This window comes from Chenopodium album, chromosome 2, assembly GCF_948465745.1.
Source record: "Chenopodium album chromosome 2, dcCheAlbu1.1, whole genome shotgun sequence".
NCBI classification, from domain to species: Eukaryota; Viridiplantae; Streptophyta; class Magnoliopsida; order Caryophyllales; family Amaranthaceae; genus Chenopodium; species Chenopodium album.
In genome coordinates this window covers 66,195,092-66,212,421 of record NC_137835.1, presented here as the reverse complement: position 1 = coordinate 66,212,421, position 17,330 = coordinate 66,195,092, and the positions used below count along the sequence as shown (strand labels likewise).

The 17,330-nt window shown below is 34.1% G+C and overlaps 1 pseudogene; it reads left to right on the top strand.

The window, feature by feature from the left end:
* The window catches only part of LOC145574570 (4-coumarate--CoA ligase-like 9), a 30,443-nt pseudogene extending 13,385 nt beyond the window's left edge, over positions 1–17,058 (top strand).
* The last annotated feature ends 272 nt before the right edge of the window (positions 17,059–17,330 follow it).

Here is a 17,330-nt window from a genome sequence, read left to right as displayed (position 1 = left end):
TCCTCTCACAGTCCCCACTCAAACCCACTACTACTTTATTTATTATATACTTGGGAAATTCTCTTTGGTAGACCTCTAATAATAAACATTCTCAGTGGTAAAATGCGAAAAAAGTTATTATCCTTGGTGAACCATATTTTAAAAAGTTTAGTCATTGGTAACATTAAGTAAGGTAATTAGGCATTTCTGTAACTATAGTTAGTTATTTATGTATTTTATTATTATTTTTAACTTAAAAAAAAAAAGGCCTCTCCTCTCTCTACTAACCGAACACCAACCCCGACAACCACTAATGCCCAAACCACATACCACCACCAACGCCCAAACTACAAACCACCACCAACGCCCTAACCACTACACCACCACTGACGCCAAAGCCACACCACCATTGACGCCAAAAACACCTATACCACCACCAACGCCCTTAATTTACATGCTAACCACCTTCCCCGCCCTTAATTTCGACCTTCACCTTCAATCACCGACGTCTTTTTTCGATCAATTCGCATCCAATTTGACCTCCTCTCTCTTCGTCGAGATTGATGGGTGGTTTCTTTGCTGTCGATCTTCCAAATTGGGAGTTGCTAGAGAGAAATTGGGGATTATATTAGGATTAGGGTTTTGGGTAGAAATCGGGATTCGGGGAATCGGTGAAGGGGATTCCGGCAAGGGAGGGAATAGGGGTCGCAATCCAGGGGAGGGGTTATAGGTGGTTGTGGTTGCGTGGAAGGAGGAGAGAGAGAGGACGGTTGTGGTTTGAGGTTCAAGGTTGGTGGTGGTTGAGGAGGGTGGTGGCTGGTTGGTGGGGGAAAGGGTGATCGATATTCGAGGTTCTAGGTTGCAGTTGTATGCTTGCGATCTGGGTGGTCGGTTTAGGGTGAAGGGGACACTGGCGCGGAGAGGGCCTGGGTGCCGGCGTGGGTGAAGGCGAGGAGTGGTGGCTGGTTGGTGAGGGAAGGGGTGGCTATTTTTTTTGTTAAAAAAATTATTTCTTTTTTTTTAAAAAAAAAGTTAAAAATAATAATAAAATACATAAATAAACTAACTATAGTTAAAGAAATGCCTAATTACCTTGCTTAATGTTACCAATGACTAAACTTTTTAAAATATAGTTCACCAAGGATAATAACTTTTTTTGCATTTTACCACTGAGAATGTTTATTATTAGAGGTCTACCAAAGAGAATTTCCCTATATACTTCCTCTCACATTCATTACTTTTCAATAAATTATTAACCCCACTATCTTTCTTTTACAATTTTTTAATACACCAAATACCCCACTCACCTCTTATTTTATTTAAGTCAATTAAATTACCTAAAACTATGTGTCGGTCAAAATGTAACACTTATTAAAACACGGAGGGAGTACAAGGGAATGAATTGTACGTGTCACTCTAAGAGTTAATAAAGGTCATCCCTTTAATATTTGTTTTATATATGCCATTTTTACTTTGTTCTCTTTTTAGGGATACGGAATGACTGAGGCAGGTGGGATATCTTTTACAATTGGACCTGAAGAAATGTGAACGTTATGGTTCTGTTGGCCGCATAAATGCTCACTTTAAAGCAAAAATTGTAGACCCCTTAAATGAAGATAACTTGCCACCTGGCCAAGAAGGAGAGCTTTGGTTGTGTGCTCCAACCATCATGAAAGGTAAGTTCTTCTATACAATATGTGCCCCGGTAACCTCTGATATCAACAAATATAGGAAGGTAGGATTACTGACAAAACTATAATAAAAAAATTCTCATACCCATAAAAGAAAATTCTAACGGGTGATTTTTTTTTAAAAAATTTATTATTATTCTTCGTATGACCAATGAAGTAGGTTGTACCATTGGACCTCTTTTATTTATAAGGCCAATATCATAAGGATCGGGGGATTTATGCATAACATTAGATTTTTTTTTTTACATCGGCATAATAAACTTAAGATAAAAATTACAAACTATGGAGTAAGATCGATAAACTACCCAAAGAAACTTTAATTTGCTAACTCAAATGGTATAACTATTACAAATAAAACTACTAAACATCATCCTTGCGAGAAAAAGTCGGCTTGAAAAACCAAGTGTTTGCCTTCGAACATGCTTCGGAAGATACCTAATGTTACCGTTGTTATCTTTGCATTCCATATATCATTGATCTTGGAGAATGGATGGAAGAGCATAGACCACACATCTGTTGGTTGTTTACAATAACATGAGCTCAAAACGACTCCAATAGTCCTTAACATTAGGCAACAGGGGTAGGAACAACAGAAGACCCACGCTTAACAACACACTTAGAGTTTCTTTAAAAGTGACTCAGTACCCTTAATTGTTGATACCTTTGGTCTCTTCTTTAATAAAAAAAGACCATTACCATACTGTAAAACCCCAAAAGAAACTTAAGGGAGCCCCCATGGTTGAGAGCAGGGCTAAGATAAAGGTTTTTCCAAGCAATGAGTTGAAAATCCCATTACTAAGCTAAAATAAAGGTTATCAAGGGATAACCTTTGAAAACTCTCTTGACCGTAGTAATCCAAAGAGCTAACTAACATACAAACAACAAGCCAATATCAATTCTAAGAACCTAAACATACCTCAGAAAATGGCAGTCCCCACAATTACCCAAACCCGAGCACCAAGACACTGTAAAAGGAGGCTAACATTAGCTTTGAAGAAGTATGCAATTCTCTTATATTATTGAAGATCACAATGGTTAAAATTTCATAAAATTACACTGATGAGTTGGATGGTTTTGGATCTCACTAGTAATTAAACTACCCAACCTTTAGGGCTTTGCCACTTTTCGGATCATACAAAGGATAACCACTCAATCTCATCATTTACTATTGATTATAACAGCATAGCTGAAGTGTAGGATAACTAACCTATACCACACTAGTTTGTTGCTGTAACAGATTTTGTTATTGGATTGCTGAGTAAGCATCCACCACTACTAGAAATTCGGTTAAATAGCGACCGTTTTTCTACGACCGTCAAGAAAACGGTCGCAATATATGATATTTGCGACCGTTTTTTTCACGGTCGCAATATTACGACTGTTTTTGAAACGGTCGCAGATTCGAACTGATTTGCGACCGTTTTTATCCTTTTAAACGGTCGTAAAGATGTTTGAACAATTAAAAATAATTCTAAATTAAAATAACTTTTTTGCGACCGTCATAGACGGTCGTAATTATATGATATTTGCGACCATTTTTTTTACGGTCGCAATTTTACGACTGTTTTCGAAACGGTCGCAGATTCGGGCTGATTTGCGACCGTTTTTATCCTTTTAAACGGCCGCAAAGATGTTTGAACGATTAAAAATAATTATAATTTAAAATAACTTTTTTGCGACCGTCATACGGTCGCAATTTTACGACTGTTTTCGAAACGGTCGCAGATTCGGGCTGATTTGCGACTGTTTTTATCCTTTTAAACGGCCGCAAAGATGTTTGAACGATTAAAAATAATTATAATTTAAAATAACTTTTTTGCGATCGTCATAGACGGTCGTAAAAGTGGTCGCAAAAAGGTTTTAAATTTTAATAAAATAATATAGTATAAAACGACCCTTATTCTCAAAACCCTAAGTCGTTTCTCCTCACTTTACTCACTAGCTGCACGCCGCTCTCCCTCCTCTTTCTTTTCTCTTTCCTCTCTTCTCCTCTTTCTTTTTGTTTCTTCTTTTCCTTTCTTATGATCCTCCATGTCCTTCTCTTTCCTTTCTCCTTCCTCTCCATTTTCGTTCTCCATTTTCACATCTCTAAATTCATTCTCTATTTTTGTTCCAATTTTCGCATCTCCATATCATTTCGGAACGAGTCAAGTTTATTTCCTCTTAACTCTCCGGCGGCGTCGGTGTGGTGGTTCTGAGTTTGGAAACTCCTCCCTAACGATTATTGGAGATAATATCAAGGAAGTATATTGATATTATTCTCCTTGATATCACAACCGTAATTTATGCTTATCATATATCTTTTGATCATGCAAATATCTTGTGATATTCTATTATTGTATATTATTATCTTCTCTCAATATTCTTATTGTATTAGATATATTTTATTCTTTAATTAGTTAGTGCTACCTATCTTTAGCAGATACTCTTGTATTATAAATATTGTAACCTTGTATTCATGATGTTATGAAATACTCTTACCCTTTCATGGTATCAAAGCTGGAAGAATCCTAAACATTTTTTTTCCTACTCTACGCATAATGGGAGGTGCTACCATTCCTAATGATATTGAACCCACCCACCCTTCCTTTGATTGTTGTTGATCTTACTAATATCATTAAGCTCAAAAATACCAATTACCTTTCATGGAAATTGCAGCTTGAATCCACTCTAATTGGCTATGGACTTTTCAAGTTCTTGGATGGTTCACATGCCGCACCGCCTTCGACACTCACCACTAATAACGTCTCTTCATCAAACCCAGCATATACTACATGGGTTAGACAAGACAAACTCCTATTTGGTTCCATGATTGGAACCTTAGATTCGTCTATCGTCCCCCTTGTCTCACGTGCTACTACCACCAAGGAGGCATGGGATATTCTTGCCCACACTTTTGCTCGTCATTCTCGTGGTCATGCTAAGCTTGTTAAAGCTAACATGAAGGCTATCACAAAGGGTACTCAAACAATCACCGAGTACATGAATGCAATTCGCATATGTGCAGATCAGTTAGCCGTCCTCGGCGAACCTTACAAACCAGATGATCTTATAGAGCGCGTACTCGAAGGTCTAGATGATGATAAATATCAGTCTGTGATTGACTCTGTCAATGGTCGTGATACCGTAATTAGCTTCGATGAATTGCATGAGAAGCTTCTTATCAAAGAAGTCAGTATCCGTAAGACCTCTACATCTACCCCGCTATCGGTCACCGCTCATGCTACCACCACTCGCTCTCATCCCCCAAACACTTATTCTACTGATTCCTATAATCGCAACTCTTTCCCCAATCCACCCAAATCTGCTGCTCCTTATAAGAAGCACAACCAAACCAATACCAATACCAAACCTCAGGGCTACCAAGGCAAATGCCAATGGTGCCATACACTTGGTCATTCCTTATACCGCTGCCCTATGTTTCAGGAAAAATTTCCTAATGCTAAGCCTACTCTGCCACCGTCTTCTACCTCTCAACGTCCACCGCAAGCACTCCATGTTCGGTGCTTAGCTGGTGTTGATATCTAGCTTATGGTTTTTGAGGTCAAATTCGACCATGAAAAATCTAGATCTAGACTTTTTCATGGTCGAATTTGGCCTTATTAAACCAAATAAGAGGTGAAGTTCGAAGCCAATTTGGGGTTTGAGGTATGTTTTTTTTTTTTTTTTTTTGTTAATTTTTGGTCTTGTTTATGGCTGATTTTCGTTTCGTTTTGGTTGATTTTGGTTAATTTTTATTGTTTGTTTTTGGTCTATTTTTTTAGTTTGATTTGATGTATGTGTTTCTTGGTTGATTTAATTTTGGTTGTTTTTTATTTGATTTTTGTGGTTCATTAATGTTGATTTTTTTGTTTTATTTTTGGATTTGATTTTCGTTAATTTTAGTAGGTTTAATTTTGTTTGATTTTTATGTTCGAATTGTTAATTTTGTTTATGGGTAGATTTTGTGGTGGTTGATTGGGGTTTACTCGGAGTGAAGGTGTATTCTAGGTGGTGTTTAAGGGTCGGTAAAGGTGGGTAGTGGTGGTGGGTAAAGGTGGTTTAGGTGGGTGAAGGACTGAAGGTGGTTTGGGCAAGCTAGCCGTGAAGTACAAATGCCCAAATTAGTTAGTTTTTAGTTGAGTTATAAATACCTTTTCTTATAATATTATCATTTATTCAGAAATAATAAAACAAAAAAATTCTTTCATTCATTTCCCTCTCTAGATTTTTCCTCTCTCTTGTACTGTAATTAACATGGTATCAGAGCCTTCATAGCTTGTTTCTTCCGCGATTTTTCCTCAATCATTTTGCTTGTGCTGATTGATTGTTCGTGTTGCTAAGCTTGTGGAATGTTTCCGCTGCATCTTACAAGGTTTCTTCTACATTTTTTGGTATGAATTCGTTCGCTATTCTTCGATTCATTTGTTCTTAAATCGTTTCTTAACGACTGCGATTAGTTGACTCTTTGAATTTTGGTTGTGATTGTTGATTTTTCTGTTGAAAGTTGTGTTTGAATTGATTGTTGTTTGAGATTGATTGTCGATTTGAGGTTGATTGTCGTTTTGAGGTTGATTGTTGTTTTCGGTTGATTGTCGATTTGAGGTTGATTGTTAATTTGAGGTTGATTGTTGTTTGAGGTTGATTGCTGTTGAGGTTGTTGCTTAATCAAATTGATACTCTCTGATTGATTCTTTGATATTTGCGGCACCTAAGTTGCTTTTTTGGTGATTAAGATACGAGCTATATTGCTTGGTTTGATTTCTGGAGATTCTTGATTCTTTTTGAGATTTCTGGTTGTTTGAGTTGTTATTGATTGGAGTTCGCAATATTTTGATTCACAATGCCTGAGAACGATATTCATTCTTTGGATCCTACTGCTGTTTTCGGTAGTGTTTACTACATCCATCCTTCGGATGCATCGAATAAAACACTAGTTTCTAATGTATGTCACTGGTTTTGGTGACTGGAAGAGGTCAATTTTGTCGAGTCTGTCGTCTAGGAACAAATTAGGTTTCATAGATGGATCTGTTGAACAGCCACCTGTTTTTGATCCAAATTACAAGGCATGGTGTAGATGCAATGATATGGTGTTAGGTTGGTTATTATTTTCCCTGGAAAAGAGCATTGCAAAGAGTGTTTGGTATTGCAAAACTGCTAAGAGTCTTTGGGATGATCTAGAAGAGAGGTTTGGGCATACCTCTGCTACCCAGTAGTATGCCTTATACAAGTAGTTGTCAGACCTTCAGCAAGGTTCTACTGAATCTGTTTCAGTGTTTTTTACTAAGATAAAATCAATCTGAGATGAAATGGACATAAATGAGCCTTTGCAAATCTGTGCTTATACTGCTTGTACTTGTTTGATTGTCAAGAAGATATTGAAGATCCAACAAGATAAGAGACTTATGATGTTTCTCATGAAGCTGAATGAGAGATATGCTATGGTCAGAACTAACAAATTGATGATGCAACCTTTACCTACAATTTCTATTGCATATCATTTATGTATACAAGAAGAGAATCATAAAGAAATGAGTGCAAGATCTTCAAGTGCTGAGTTTATGGCATTTACGGTTGGAAGAAGATTTAATGATAGACCTTTTGACAAGTCTTTCAAGCAAAATTCTAGTGGTACTTATAATTCTGGTGGAGGAGGTTATAACAATGGTGGTAATCTTGGTGCAAAAAGAACTTAAAGCACAGTGCATGTTGGGAACAAAAGACAATGGTTCTGTGATCATTGTAAAATGACAGGACATGGGATATACAGATGCTTTAAACTGAAGGGTTATCCTCCTAGTTAGAATGTCTGTAACAACAACAGAAACACTGGTCCTAATTCCTTCAATCAGAATAATAACAAGAGGGTTGCTCATCTTACTCAAGGTGGTGAAATTGATTATGATCAGACTTAGCAAGTTACTGCTAATAATGATGATGAAATGATAACTCCTTGATGGCCCGTGGCACAGTGTAGTAAGATCATGAATATGCTGGTTAAACAACAACAGATACATGATCTTACTACTTATAAAAGAGAGAATTCTAAAGACACTTCCATTGCTGGAAATGCATTGTTTGCAAGTAAACATTGCCTTATGTCTTTTGTTACTTTTATGTGGATTATGCATAGTGGTGCTACAGACCATATATGTCATAGTTTGGATGTTTTTCAAACTATTAAAGAAGATTCTGACCTTGGCAATACTATAACCATACCTAATGGTAGTACTGTCAATGTTACACATGTTTGTGATGTAAAGATTTTTGACAAAGTCACTCTTAAAAATGTTTTTTATGCTCCTGATTTTCAGTTTAATTTGATATCAGTGCATAAATTGTGTAAGACCTCAATTATTATGTGTCTTTTTCTCATTCTTCTTGTGTCCTTCAGGTCCTTCACATGACCAAAACAGTGCATCTTGGTGATTTAAGGCATGGTTTATACTATCTAGAGGTTTCACAGCACAAAGAAGTTTCCAGTTCAAGTGTTGATAGATCTAATAAACTTGTGACATCTTCTCCTTGTAATGCTTTAGCAGCTTTGTCTAATAATGATGAAGGAAAGTTGTGGCATCTGAGGTTAGGTCATATACCTATAGATAAGTTGAAGTTGAGAAGAAATAATGTTGATGTAAAAGCTCTTGACAGTTATATCTGTCAGGTTTGTCCTGCTGCTAAACAGCCTAGGCTCCCTTTCCCAACTAGTTATTCTATTTCCCATTTTCCATTTCATTTTATTCATTTGGATATTTGGGGTCCTTTGTCCACTCCAAATCATATCATAATGGTTTTGAAATGTTTCTTACAATAGTGGATATTTTACTAGAAATATTTGGATTCATTTGCTTACGTTCAAATCTGATGCTGTAAGTATTATACAAAATTTTATTGCCTATGTTGAGAACCAGTTCAAAACCTCTATTATGTCTGTTAGAAGTGACAATGCTAGAGAGTTGATTGAAGGGGAAATGTTGCAATTCTATAATTCTAAGGGGATTGTGATTCAAAAGAGTTGTGTTGATACTCCACAACAAAATGGGGTGGTGGAGAGAAAACCACACAAGCACATTTTGGAAGTAGCTAGAAGTCTATATTTCTAATAAAGGAATCCTGCACATTATTGGGGTGAGTGTGTTTTGTGTGCGGTTCATATTGTGAATAGAACACCCCTTAAGGTATAAGGTCTTGTTTCTCCTTATGAAAAATTGTTTGGGAATCCACCTAATATTGATGATTTGAGAGTGTTTGGGTGTTTCTATTTTATTTTAACCTTGAAGCAAAATAGAAGCAATTTTGATTCCAGGGTAGAACCTTATGTCTTTATTGGTTACTCACCTTCTCAAAAAGGCTATAAAGTCCTTAATTTGAAAAACAGGAAGATTTCAGTCTCTAGAGATGTAATCTTCCATGAAATTGTTTTTTCGTTTTCCATCATTCTAACCCATCAGATCCTTCCTCTTACTCTTCACCTTCTTTTCACATTTTTCTTCCCTCTTCCAAACCCTTAGATGATATTTCTTTCCCTGATTTTCCCGACATATTTACTCCAAACAATTTACCAGCATCTCATTCTCATATGCCTATTTTTCCATCTTCTAGTCATACATCCATATCTTCACCCATTCATTTTGATTTTTCTCATTCTACTTCTACTTTTTCTTCTTTCTTTCTTCTTTATTCTTCTTCTTTTGCACCAGTTGACAGTCCTGACATGTTGCTCAACCAGAAACCAGGGTTTCTAACAGACCAGTTAGAATCCCCAAGAAGTTTTTAGATTTCTATCTAAGACTTCTAAACACTAAATCTACACCCACAAAATCTGCCCATGTGAGTAAACATTAGTGTACCTTGCTAAATATGGTGCTTTACCTTTCAGTCAAAGAGCTTTTATTGCTAAATATTCTAAAGAACAGGAGCCTACTTTCTACTTGGAAGCCTCTAAAAACCCAAATTGGGAGCTGCCATGGAAAAAGAACTACAAGCTTTAAAAGTAAATGAAACTTGGCAAATGGTTTCTCTTCTAACTGGAAAGAAACCCATTGGTTATAGATGGGTTTATAAGTTCAAGAGAAAATAAGATGGATCAATTGAGAGATATAAAGCTCGGTTAGTTGCAAAGGGGTACTCCTAGAAATATGGAATTTATTACAAAGAGACCTTTTTTCCTGTAGTAAAAATGGAAACAATAAGGTGCATCCTGGCTTTGGCAGCTTGTCAGGGATAGGATGTTTCTCAGCTTGATGTTAATAACGCTTTTCTACATGGGGATCTAAATGAGGAAGTGTATAGAGGGCACCTAAGGGGTTAGATGATGCAACTAATCTGGTCTGCAAACTGCACAAGTCTCTGTATGGCCCGAAGCAAGCCTCAAGGTAATGGTTTGCTAAACTGTATGATGAATTACTTTCTCAAGGTTTCAGACAGAGAAAGAATGATTGCTCCCCTTTTATTAAGAAAGGGCATGGGCATATAACACTTGCAGTTGTGTATGTAGGTGATATGATCATCATAGGAACAGATCCTGCCAGCATTCATTCTTTGAAGCATCTTGACTCTTTGTTTGGAATAAAAGACTTAGGGAGGTTAAGTTACTTTTTGGAACTGGAAGTTTGTTATTCTTCTGAAGATATTACTTTGTGTCACCATAAGTTTACCAAAGAGCTCCTCCAGGCATGTCAAAATTCAAACCTGTTGTCACACCTTTACCAATGCACCTGAAACTGAGTGCATCAGATGGAGCCTTATTTCAAGATCCTGAGCTTTACATAATTCTATTAGGGAAGCTGAATTTTTCGTCCGATACTCGTCCTGATATTTCTTACACAATTCAAGTATTGATCCAGTTCATGCAAACTCTAAGAGAACCTCACTATTAGGCCTTACTACACACATTGAGATACATTGCCAGTACTGCAGGGCAAGGGATTTTGCTTAAAGGGACTGATTGCAGGCTTTTTCAGACAGTGATTGAGGCTCTTGTACAGACACAAGAAGTTCAGTCACAGGATACATTTTATTACTTGGGAAATCTCCGGAAAAGCAAGAAATAAGGGACAATTTCTACTTTTAGCTCTGAAACAGAATATCAAGCTATGGCATCAGCTTCTTCTAAGGTAGCATGGATTGTTCGTTTATTAGAAGAGCTTGGGGTCACTAGTTTACAACCTGTTACTTTGCATTGTGATAATCAAAGTGCTTTGCATATTGCTCAAAACCCTGTTTTTCATGCTCGAACAAAACATATAAAAATTGATTGTCACTTTACACGTGACAAGGTTCTTCAAGGGCTCTTGCAACTCTCATATCTACCTACTACATAGCAACTTGTAGATGTCTTCACAAAGATTTTGCCCTCTCATCAGTTTAAGTAATTGTTGTCTAAGATCGGAATGGTTGTCTCCCCTTCCTAGCTTGAAGGGGGATATTGATTATAACAGCATAGCTACAGTGTAGGATAACTGACCTACACCACACTAGTTTGTTGTTATAACAGAATTTGTTATTGGATTGTTGAGTCAGCATCCACTTTGTACAGATGCCCAAATTAGTTAGTTGTTAGTTGAGTTATAAATACCTTCCTCTTGTAATAATATCATTTTATTCAGAAATAATAAAACACAAAAATTCTTTCATTCGTTTCTCTATCTAGATTTTCCTGTCTCTTGCATTGTACTGCAATTAACATTTACCAAATTGGAACTCCTTGTAATTTTTGTGGTTTTACACCCATCTCAAATAATGTTTTTGCTAAGATACTATATATTATTTTCAATTATGGATTGGCTCTTAACTTAATAACATAACCTTTCAAGATCTCACTACTGTAGCCTCTTATTGAGTCACCATCCTACTCCTTCGGCGCATCAACATCAAATGTAGCTTTGTGCGTGGCTTGACCCAATAATAGATGTCGAAAATTTTACTAGAATGTGAAGTTTGATAAGTAGAGACACATTGTTTAGTTGAAGTGTAGAGTTAACAAATTATTAGTGGCTCTCTTTCATGTATTTTATTAATGAAAATTGCTTTGCTGTGAAGAATGACTTTGTTGCAAGTTTAACAAAGTTTGACAACTTCAATATATCTAATTTCAAAAACCGAAAAATAGCAAAGCATATGATAATTGAGTGATGATACATGAAATACATCTTTCTTAATTACTTGAAGTATAACTTGAAGAAAAGACAGGTCTCTCTATAAGATTATGTGGGTACTTGAAGTATAAGTATAACTTTGAGAAAGACAGGTCGCACTATAAGATTATGTGGATACTTGAATAGGGGTCTTAGTAACATAAAAAATGGCTCCAACCTTGCATAAACAATCACCATGGGGTTTTAGCTTAGAAAAAAAAATTATATTAGGCATTTAACTATCAAACATATATTTCACAGTTATTTTACCTAATCACCCTGAGTTTATATAATAATTTTGATAGGATTTTTTTTTTTGAAACAAAATTTTGATAAGAGTTTCATTTGAAGGGGTTTGTTGGATTTTTATTGAATTTGTAATTCATAGTCTCTTTATGGGCAGTCTTATACATTTTAGAGGCCCTGTTCTAATCTTGAATATTGGGCCCTAATAAAAACAATATAATACTCAAATTATTATCATTATCATTATTATATCTACCAAATGAAGTACCAAAAAAACACAATAATTTTAACGCTTAAAATTTTGCCATTAATCTCAACCTTTAAAACATCAGGAAAAAAATGTATGCAATTTGTTTGCTTACTTGGTATATTGGAGTGGTGGCTTTCTTTTTCCAAACAATCCAAAAGCATAGAAAAATATTTCAGTTCATAGTAATTCAAGGATTGAAAAAAATTTAAAGAAAAATGTTTTTTTTTAAAAAAATAATAAGGAAATGAGAAAATATTCTTCAAATTTGTAGCAAATTAATTGAGAATAATTAGATGAGAGTATGTCTTTATTGGTAATTTTGGCTATAAGAAGGAAATAAAGTTTACAATTAAGGAAGCTAGAATACAAAAAATCTGAATTGGAAAGAGAAAAAGTAATCACGCACATTTTGGGTAAATTCAACAGATATTTAAAGCATAGATTTATAGGGTAATTTATTACTAGAGCTTTGAATGAGAAATATAAAGCAAATACGAAAATTTGGGCTTTTGGTTTATAAGGCTCTTATCTATCCGGGGCGCTGAGGACCAGGATGCACAACGCCTTAGCCGGCTATGTCTTTATGCTTTTATTAAGAAGTTGGATTTTACTCATCCTATAAAGTTAAGAGTATATATATATAAATATATATATATATACTAGTACGTATCCCGGGCGATGCCTCGAGTTCCCTCCGCAATATATATCTTTATGTTTTAAAAATCCTTACATTAATTCACTATTTATAAAGACGGGTTAAAGTTGTGTTAAACGTATTTAAAAGTTATAATTATTTATCTTATGCGTGTCACACTAATTCATATTTGTTGTTTACATGACGTGCGTGACACTTGGCGAAAAATCAAAATGCCAAGTTTTGTTTTGGTTGATTAAAGTGTATCATAAATAATTTTGTACAACTTTATAAATTTTATGATATAAATTCAATTTAACATATTTATAAGATATATTTTTAAAGTTACAATCTACTTATTCATATGGAAAATTAGAAGTCCTATTAGAAATAAAACTATAAATAACTTTTTTATCAGAAATAAAACTCTAAATAACTTTTTTATCTTAAAAAAATCTATCTTAAATTCTCTTATCTAGCGTTAGAGGTATCATACTAAATCTTATATGTCGCCTATGTGGCATGACACTTGGCGAAAAGTTAAAGCGCCAAGTGTCACTGTCTCGTGACATGACTAAAAGTTTAGCTTTATATATAAACTAGTTTTGTGCCCGTGCGATGCCCGGGTTGTTTATTAATTTTAAGATAAATTTTTAATCTATATGTCAAATTTTAAAACATATCATTGATACAAAATTAGTTAGGAATTGATGAGTTTTTGTGATGATTTAAACTATATAGTAGGCATGTAATGACTAATAATAATAACATTGGTGAAAAACATTTCTTGACTCGTAACCTGAAATAATGACCCTGTTCGAAATGACTCGTGACCCGACCCGATTGACAGGTCTACACACAGTAATAAAATTATATTAGATTGTAAAGTATATTGTTTTAGTTGATTAGAATATATTATAAATAATGGATGTGGTGCATTTTGAGCTAATTCCTTAGCTCCAAAAAAATACTATGATAAAAAAAATAAATTTATATGATAATTTATGAGTGTCATAATTTTTTTTTAATAAAATTATAATTTAATTTATACATACGAAATATTAGTACTTTATTGAAAATAAAACTCTAAATTAACAATTTTATCCTAAAATTCTATCCAAATTTGATTGAAAATAGAATTCTAAATTAACTTTTTTATCCTACAAATTGAATTTTATATAACTTTATCCTACGTGGCGCGACACTTGGCGTTCTACTTGGCGAAAAGTTGGAACGCCAAGTGTCGCTATTTCGTGCCCGTGCGATGCCCGGGTTGTTTATTGAATTTTAAGATAAATTTTTAATCTATATGTCAAATTTTAAAACATATCATTGATACAAAATTAGTTAGAAATTGATGTGTTTTTATGATGATTTAAACATTTCTTGACCCGTAACCTGAAATAATGACCCTGTCCGAAATGACTCGTGACCCGACCCGATTGAAAGGTCTACATAGAGTAATAAAATTATATTAGATTGTAAAGTATATTGTTTAAATTGATTAGAATATATTATAAATAATGGATGTGGTGCTAATTCCTTCGCTCCAAAAAAATACTATGATACAAAAAATAAATTTATATGATAATTTATGAGTGTTATAATTTTTTTTTTAATAAAATTATAATTTAATTTGTATATGAAATATTGGTACTTTATCAAAAATAAAACTCTAAATTAACAATTTTATCCTAAAATTCTATCCAAATTTGACTGAAAATAGAATTCTAAATTAACTTTTTTTATCCTACAAATTGAATTCTATATAACTCTATCCTATGTGGCGTGACACTTGGCGAAAAGTTGGAACGCCAAGTGTCGATATCTCATCGCCTGGCTAAAAGTTTAGCTTTATATATTAGTTATATGATAGAAAATTAATCTAGTATCGGGCCTCGTGCGATGCTCGGGTTGTTTATAAAATTTTAAGATAAATTTTATTCTATATATATCAAATTTTAAAATATATCATTGATATAAAATTAGTTAGGAATTGATGTGCTTTTGTGAGATTAGTGGTCATGTAATGCCTAATAATATTAGTGGAAATGTTCGATTTAATACATAAAATAAAATTAAAAATTAGCAAAAAATAAATTTAATTAAATAAATGTTCAAATCCCGTCGGGTTGGTTCGAACCCAAAACTTTGGGCAAGGGTTGAACAGTTTTGACTCGTAACCTGAAGTGACTCGATCCGAGATTACTCATGACCCGACCCTAATTGACAGGTATACATAGTTATAAAATTCTATTAGATTGTGAACTATATTATTTTAACCGGTTAGTATATATTATAAATGTATGTTTTACTCCTTGAAGTAATTCCTTCGCTCCAAAAAATATTATGATATAAAAAAGTAAATTTATATGATAATTTTTTAGAATTATAATCTAATAATTTTTTTTTGAATAAAATACAATTCAATTTGTACATCTAAAAAATTGGTATTTTATCGAAAATAAAACTTTAACTAACAATTTTATCCTAAAATTCTATCCAAATAGAATTCTAAACTATTTTTTTATCTTCTGAATTCTATCCAAATATATCCAACGTGGCACGACACTTGGCGAAAAGTTGGAATGCCAAGTGTCGCTGTCTCGTGGCCTGGCTAAAAGTTTAGCTTTATATATTAGTTATATGATATATATATATATATATATATATATAGTCAATGATTGTGAGTAGTTTAAGCAAAACTATTATGTCAAAACTATCATATGCCAATGTTAGTAAATATCATTGTTTTAGCCCTACTTATTACAATGGTTAAGGTCAATGACTATTTGTTATCCTATTTTGCCTAATTTATACAATCATAAGGAAATCTCACTCTTTAGGGTGTTGGAAGACCATCTCAATCAAAAGATTAAGCTGATGGTTGAAGCTTAGGAATATGTTTTATACTCTATCATAGGGTTCTAGTACATTTTTAATTAAAAGTGATTATCTTGACTATGATGTTTGTTTAATTGCAATGACTAAAAAATGTATTGTAGGTTATGTTGGAGATGAAGAGGCTACTGCTGCAACCTTCCATCCAGATGGGTGGTTGAAGACCGGTGATCTTTGCTATTTTGATTTTGATGGATATTTGTACATTGTTGACCGATTAAAGGAATTGATTAAGTACAAGGCATATCAGGTTACAAGATAGTCCTTTATTAATGAAGAGGACAAATACTTCAACTTAAATGTTGGTTTGCATTCATTGATCACATCTTTTTTAATTACCAGGTTGCTCCAGCTGAGTTGGAACGTTTGCTAACATCTCACCCAAAAATTGCTGATGCTGCTGTCATTCCGTAAGTTTATTACCTTCACATTGTGCACAAGTGATCCTATTGAAGATTTCATTATTTTTCTCGTTGCATTTACCTCCATGATTGTAATAATATAACATTTCTTTCACTTTCATTCATGCTTAATATTTTGTAAGTTTCTTCGATGACAACATAGCTCATAGCTTGGGAAATTTTCATAATGTTTTCCTTTCTTTTCCACATGTTAGTGTCATTTTAACCCAAAATTCATTTGTTAATATTATTTTTGAACTAGCCTTAATTTTTAACCTTATGTGTAGAAATCTTGTTTCCATTGATTGCAGTTATCCCGATGAAAAAGCTGGACAAATACCCATGGCATTCATAGTCCGTGAGCCTGAAAGCAACATTACCGCATCTCAAGTGATGGATTATGTTTCAAAAGAGGCATGTCTTCTTCTAGTCGATAACAAATTTAGTATTGTGTACATCGTTGAAACTTTATGCCATTGATCATAAGCTTGGATGATCTTAATTTAAAACTCTAAGTTGGCCAACCTTAAGAATTACTTAGAGATATACGAAGCTATGTTGCAACCATTAATATCATATTCTAAACTTTTGGTCATTAACCTTCATTTATCAAGTTCCTTTTTGGCTATCTGATCTGACAAAGAAAAGCGGTGGTATATATGGAATTATGCTATCAAATTGTGCATTTATGTCAGTGGGGATTTATTACTTTGTGCAGGTTAGTCCATAAAAGAGGATACGTCGTGTTTCTTTTGTCAACGCTATTCCGAAGAATCCATCGGGGAAGATCATTAGGAGAGAGCTCATCAAGCAAGCTACAATTAGTCTAGCTAAGTTATGACTAAAATACTTATATTTGTTGCAGTTGCTTGAGCTACAAAGTTAATGTTGCTGGAAGATCACTAGGAGAGGGCTCATCAATAAATCCATAGCAAGTCCAATTAATTTAAGGCTAAAATACTTATATCAGTTGCTGTCGGTTGGGCTACTTAATGTTGTTCAATTCATTCAAGGAATCACATTATTTTATAACTATGATAAATAGGCCAGAGTTACTATCGTGTAAGTTTGGTGCCAACTTTTATGTGTAGTGTTGACATTCCTTGTGAAGAT